This window comes from Cephus cinctus, unplaced genomic scaffold (genome assembly GCF_000341935.2).
Source record: "Cephus cinctus unplaced genomic scaffold, Ccin1 Ccin1_scaffold0129, whole genome shotgun sequence".
Classification (NCBI taxonomy): Eukaryota; Metazoa; Arthropoda; class Insecta; order Hymenoptera; family Cephidae; genus Cephus; species Cephus cinctus.
The window spans coordinates 2,412,821-2,420,202 of record NW_014332862.1 but is presented as its reverse complement, the minus strand read 5'-3'; the positions used below and the strand labels follow the sequence as shown (position 1 = coordinate 2,420,202).

Below are 7,382 nucleotides of genomic sequence, written 5' to 3'. Positions count from 1 at the left end.
TTTTTTTTTTTTTTTTTTTTTTTTCGAAGTCTATTAGCTTTTGGTTTATTTGATTTTTCGGGATTTTTCGGGAGAAAATTTATATATGCCACATATACACAAGGTGTCCGAGACGCTGGATAATTTTTTAGGGACATTCTTTTTATGTGAGAAATGGGATCGAGTCTCACGATGGACCGGAAACTGGCGTACGTATGCCAATATATAGCTAAAGGCACATCGATCGAAATTAAACTAGAAAGCTGATCGATTTTTCATTGAAGTTTAAAATCACTCCTTAAATTTTTTTTCTCCATCCTTATTCTCTTTGGATCATTCGTTACGTAAAGTCACGCCTTACAGTTATGTATGGAGACTATCGCATAAAGCAACGACGTAAAGCTAGGACACACCCCAGCCTCTAATTAATTAACTAATTAGCCAAAAAGTTATAGGGCTATATTCAAACTCATTGCGACTCTATGCGCAGCAGACTGGTTTCCCAGAGAAAGAGGAACTCCTAGTACTCTTCGAGACGAACAAACTTTCGGATTTTAATCCCCTTTTGATTAAAGACCAAAAAAAAGTTCTCCTATATTGGACTCGTAAGTTTTATCGAAATGTCTCCCGAGTAGCAATTCTTTGACAATTAACTACCATGTAGTCTACAATGATAAATTAACCCCTTCCGATAAGAAAATATATTACATATATCGATACAATAATTTTCTTCGAAGCAAAAGTTTCATAAACTTTTAAAAATAATTTGACTATTTTTTTTTAATCCGACTGTATTTTTCTTTTCTTCTTCGTACATGACGCAATTATAATCCATCCAAGTCGTCAGGTTCTCCTAAGCACCAGGCGGCCTTTTTTACCAATCAAAGAAACCGCCCTAACGGTTCGTAAATTTTACTGCGAGGACGCAGACACTCGCGTATGAATAACAATGAGAATCATAGCACTCCTAGACGCAACGCACTCTGCGATAGGTTGGGATATGTGCGTAGTGCGTGAGGGATGCCATGTCCAAGCACAGGAAGCAGTAAATCAGCTGCAGATGTGCGTATACGATGTACAGTCCGCAATAAAAATATTTAATTCCACTTTCACCTTGCAAACTGTCATTCGACAGGTGAGAAAAAAGTTATTATTTTTTTAACGATAAATCAATTAAGAAATAATAAAAGATAGAAAAACGTCACGGTCCGAATACATGAGGTTCGCAAAGATTTATTAAAAAAAAAAAGTTATGCCATTCTTTTTTTTTTTAATTGGACAATTCTTTCTCCGTCCCTTATTGTTATGTGATTGAATTTTTAATTAGTATGTCATCTGTCAAGATATTTCACTGACACTCGGCTGTCATCTCTCTTTTATTCATATCTTTCTATGCTATCGCCATCTGCCAATTATATTCAGAAGATGACATAACGATGACGTAATATGTACCCTTGAGATTGAACTCGGAACTCATAGGTTATTCTTCACTCCCGCATTGCCCACGCAATAGTATCACGGAATAAAAAGGAAGCACAAGTGCGATTCCATTCGTCGGAGCTGGGAAAGATGTCAGAAAATTGGATGCTGTACGTTACTGTTACTATACGGACTGTACGAATATTTTTAAGTATACAGATATCGTACCTGCCACGGAAGTTCATTCTTATCAATTCAAAATAAAGTTATTCCCCGGAGGGACAAGAGTTACGTTCGGAACGAACGACCGAAGAGATTCACGTTTGTTGGAAGCACGTGTGAACCAAAGGGAAAGTCGAGAAAAAGTTGGCGTCACGTGAAACAATTTTTGCGCGGGAAAGTATTTCAAGTATTTCAAGAAGGTATTCAAGAGAATGCAGAAAAAATTAAGTTTTACTAAATTTAACGAAAATTGTCATTCGCGGAATTAGAATTTCACAACGAAAAATTTCCGCAAACCACCGATTAGAAATTCATAAAAAGAAAAAGGAAAAATTTCACTCTGCATCGATTTTGACATGAAAAAAATTACAATAAAAAAAATGTTATGGAATTTCATATAAATCCACCCGACGTCGCGGCGTCTCACGAGTACAGGAGCGACGATAATCAATTAATCGCTCGATGGAAATACACGTTCTGCATCTTTCCTCGCTAATGACCGCGCTTTTGTTCAGCCGAGGCCCGTACCAAGAAATGCATAAAATGTAAAACCCAACCGCAAAGATAATGCATGTAAATTCCAACATAATCCAGCAAGGGGGAATCCCAACACACATTATTTTAACGGTCGTTGAATATCGACCAGACCGCGGCTCTTTACGCGCTTTGCCTCTCTAATGGACACCGCCATGAATATCCTATACTGCACCCATGGAAACGCTGCCGTATTTCGTTGCGTCGCGCGTTACAAACAAAATATGTCGCTCTCACTTCCAATGTAAATCCCGAGTCGAACAAAAGGGGAAAATGCCTATTCGACCAATATGCGAAATCAACGCGGAATCCCATAAAAGAAATATATAAATATTATCATATACTATCATATAATACATATAATACAAGAGACGAGCACATAACATTTTCTCGTATTACATAATAAATATACAAAATTCTTTTGACGTATACATCTCGGACTTTGACAGAAATGAATATTTCAAATAAACCTCGAAAATTAATGAAAACCCTGTATCAGCCTTTTCCCGCGTACTATATCTGTACCCAATAGACTCCATACGTATCAGACTGTCATTCGATACAATGAATATCGTCATACGCAAAATCATCAATGACAGAAGCTCTTATCCCGTATTATTTTCAAATTTGTCAATTTTCGTAACAACGACTAATACATCCAATATATATATATATATATAGCCTCCTGCGATTTTACATAACATACGTGACGTATATACACAGCAAGTACATATACGAGTCATTTAAAATAAAACGTATTATACGTTATTCGTTAAACGTTCAGCCCCCAGGGTGTCATACGTCAGATCCGTAATGACTGGTAATTCAACTAAACGCATAATTGTTACAAGTCCATTTGGTTATCTGTCCGTTATATCCGACGTGATAATTATATAATTCTCTCTCAGGGGTGTTTTCATCATAGATCCCGTGCAAAAATATCTCACCTAAAAATGAACGACGCCCTGTCGACGTCTGACTTGAGTTACGTAATACCAACAGATTATATATCACACGTGATGCTTCTGTCGTCATTCGAATCATCAATCGGATCTGCGTGTTAGAATATCTCGTGTATATATTTCTATTGTATCTATATATATAACATATATATATATATATGTATATATATATATACACGCGGACATTCCTTTTCTCGACGTATCATGTAGCAGGTAGCAGCACAACGTTATGTTCAACCTACAAGTTTAATTACTACGAATCCATTATGCTATATCCAGAGTTAGTTCCCAGATATTACTAATAATCAATTACGTCGATACCACTCAGAAATGATTTTACTACCGATCATACGTGTATCGCGAGAAACCGAAACGACAAAATGGGATTATCATTCGACATATATGTATATAAAAAATGATAAGGGGGGATTGGTTGATATGAAAAAAAAAAAAAAAAAAAAATCAGCATACTCTTTAACAATGATGATTATATGAGAAATATCTCATGGTTGATGCATGAAGCTCTTGGTATATATTATAATTTAATAAATATATTATTGTCCATGGAGAAAAATATAAGATAAGGATCCCTATTGTCTCTAGCCAGGATGTCATGATGTATAAAAAAAATTCTCACGTTAATCAAGATTTTCCCACGTTATCTCTCCGCCATCCTGGTATACGTCATATATCCGAATGCGGCCGGCGACTAATGATAGTCGCGTTGCTAACTTTATTATGAATATATGTAAACGTCATATATACACATACAAAATGTCAGACAGGGTAGCGGCGTCTCGTGTTAGAGAATAAAGAGGAAAGCAAGTAGGGAAAGAGTATTAAAAAAAAAAGAAGAAAAAAAAACAAGCCAAGGGGTTAATTTACGGTTAAAGTTGTAATGCAAAATTAGAATTAAAATGCGAAATATGCGCTCGCTCGGTGGGGGGAGGCAGAGGGTAGGCGCCGTTTCATACCGCCCGAGAACACGGTGATTCATAGGCAAAGTTTAGTCACGCACAACAAAACACGAAATGCGCGAGGGGCCGAAATGTGTCTAGGCGTGGAAAGGCTCGTGCGAAATTCAAGGCCCACTCCCCCGCCACCCCTCTGTCGTCCACCCCGTAGGGACCCCTAACCGATTTGGCAAGCAGTGCAACTCGGTGGGTCTACTGAAAATTTGACAAGGAAAAATAACGCACTGTGTGATTGGCATTAAAAGCATGGGTGATAAGCATTATTATAAGCATATGCAGGTGTGTAGATAAATACTTGGAAAAAAAAAAAAATTTTTAAAATCACTATACAAGGACGAAAAAGAAGGAAGGCAAACACATTTGGAACTTTGCATATCCAAGATATGATTCCTATAGAGGATGGATATAGCGGGGAGGGGAAGGGGAAGTAGTCGGAGGACTCGAGTCCTTGGGGGTGAATTATGAGTTTGGATAATGATTAAGGATTCCGCTGTTTATATATATTTTGTTTCATCCCTCTCGGATATTTATCAGCGCACCTTAGTTTATGGAAAGCAAAGTGCACACATCTCGGAGCTGGCCTAACCTCACCTGCAAGGTTACGTAATAAAGAGCAGCCGTTTATCTATGGGACTAGTGTGTGCGTATGAGCAGCGTTAAGGGGTGAGGCCAACCAACGGGCCAGGAAGTTCGCACAGGGATGAAGCGTTACGTACGAATTGTATTATTCCAGCATATTTCATTGAGCGAAACAGTGTGGGTGGGCAGTTGTCGCAGTGGTACCACCAGTCACCGTGTCTCACCACATCCTGGCACAATGAACTTGCTTGTAGTACACTGTCCCTCGTATATAAACATTTGCAATAGAGGATTTGCACTGTTATTAAATCAATTCTCATCTGCCCCATTTCTGAGGTACTGACTGCTCGAAGGAACATATAGATATTTATCTATTACGATATGTGATACACACGAGTAACGCATCCGGTTGAATATATACAGGGTGAATCACGAATCGTGATCAGTAGAGATTACTTTGTTATTAGCAGTCCGATCGAAAATGTTTTTATCAACTTTTGCATGGTTTCAAGAGAGCTTTAACGTGATAGTGAAAAATTACTGGTCAACTCCTTTTTTAAATGTTTTTTCAAGGTTACCTTGAATTTTTTGCAACTGAACATTTATTTTTTTTTACGCCTGTCTGTTAGAGGATTTCAAGACGAATCCGGCACATGTAAGGACATGACATTTTTTTCATCTGGTTCGAAAGAAAATTAAAAAACTTTGTATCACAAGGAGAATCACAGCTACGCTGTTATTACGCAACCAATGTTGTTGACAAGTCAAAATTACTTACCGATCTTACTTCATTAGATTACTTTTTGTGGGGTACATTAAAAGACAAAGTTTATGCAGATGCCCCAACAACACCGGAAGATATGCGACGAAGGATTGCGGATGCATGCTCAACCATCAGTGTAGAGGCCATGAAGAATGCAGAACAATCTTTTAATCACCGTCTAAGCGAGTGCATTGCAGCTCGTGGACGCCATTTTGAACATCGCTACGATTAAGATTGGTAAATTTTGACTTGTCAACAACATCGGTTGCGTAATAACGGCGTAGCTGTGATTCTCCTTGTGATTCAAAGTTTTTTAATTTGCTTTCGAACCAGATGAAAAAAATGGCATGTCCTTACACGTGCTGAATTCGTCTTGAAATCCTCTAACAGACAGGCGTACAAAAAATATATGTTCAGTTGCAAAAAATTCAAGGTAACCTTGAAAAAACATTTTAAAAAGGAGTTGACCAGTAATTTTTCACTATCACGTTAAAGCTCTCTTGAAACCATGCAAAAGTTGATAAAAACATTTTCGATCGGACTGCTAATAACAAAGTAATCTCTACTGATCACGATTCGTGATTTACCCTGTATATATATATATATTTACCAACATATATTATACCCTCGTTATGACGTTCCTACTATATACATATATATTAATACATAGTTTAAGGGCACCTGAGAGCAGGAGCACCCTGTTTACTGAGAATGACTATTAACTTTCATATACAATATATATATACATATATACCGTATATCGATATCTCAAAGAAATTGGACCAGAATAAAATTGACCTCTTGACCTCGTCCTTAAACGAATGGCTAATGAATGATTCTGAAAAAAAAAAATATCTAGCTACTTCGATATTTCCAGCTTACCGTTACAGCACGATCCCATCCACGTCGTCGAGAGAAAAAAAGGACGATGAAAATAGAAAAAATGAAGAAAGTAGAAAAGAGTCGTTCGCATATTAATTTAATTCTCACACGAGTTCACGTTTCGCATCCCGTCGACTTGGCGATCAAGATTCTTTTTTTTCTCCTCATTTCCCATCGCAGCTACCATCGTGTCCTCTGCGTCTTACCAATTAACACAAAAGTTCCGAAGCAACCAGGAATGCCAACATCAACGGCGTTGTTTAGTTTCATTAAGCTACTGGCTCTCCTCTAGTATTATCGCTGTCTCTTTTTATCTCGTTTACCCCCGGCACACATATGACTTTCGAACTTTTTTTTTCTAGCTTATCTAACTATTTAATGCGTGTACGAGTTCGAGCGGGAACTTTATACAGTATGTGAGATACAGAATACTGTATGTGAAAATGTATGGAAATTTTTTTCTTTTCTCGAGATCACGTGGTATATAATCATAACAATGCATAATCGTACCGTATACAGTGTGAAGTAGCAGCAAACAACGAATTTAATAGTACCTTTAATTGATGTACGTCTAGACACGTGTAAAGAGGCATGTGTGGGATATTTCGCGATGTAATAAGCGTGTATTATGAATATTTCCCTAAATAACAATGTTTTACGATAATAGATATACCAGGTTCGTATAAACTCTTTAATTGGAGTGCGGCCTAATTGGATATCTCGTGTGCAATTATTTAATAGCATAAGTGCAACTAACGATAATCTTCGTCGATGTTAATTTTTCGCTCAATAATAATAACTTGAGAGTCATTGTTATCTTGGAAGAATATATTTCGTACGTGACGTTCACTAATTTCTATAAGCGCGCAATGGAGTATCGGTACTATAGCGTGTGTTGTGTTCCGGGTGCATATAATTTTTAAGTCCATTTAATTCAGTACCTGTTTTTAATAAGCGGCGTGCAAGTTGCGAGATGCCATCCAATAGTGGGGAGCCATTATCATTTCTCTTGGATGGAAAATGAATGAGAGATGATAACGGTGGGTCGAGAGAGTGGTGGGGCGAGGG

The 7,382-nt window shown here is 37.5% G+C and overlaps 1 protein-coding gene and 1 long non-coding RNA gene across 8 annotated transcripts in view; one reads left to right on the top strand and one right to left on the bottom strand.

Annotated features, from left to right (window-relative positions):
• LOC107262855 overlaps window positions 1–7,382 on the top strand; it is a 73,361-nt gene that overhangs the window by 52,524 nt on the left and 13,455 nt on the right. The gene's annotated exons all lie outside the window — the stretch shown is intronic.
• LOC107262948 (protein Wnt-5b) overlaps window positions 1–7,382 on the bottom strand; it is a 194,167-nt gene that overhangs the window by 177,502 nt on the left and 9,283 nt on the right. The gene's annotated exons all lie outside the window — the stretch shown is intronic.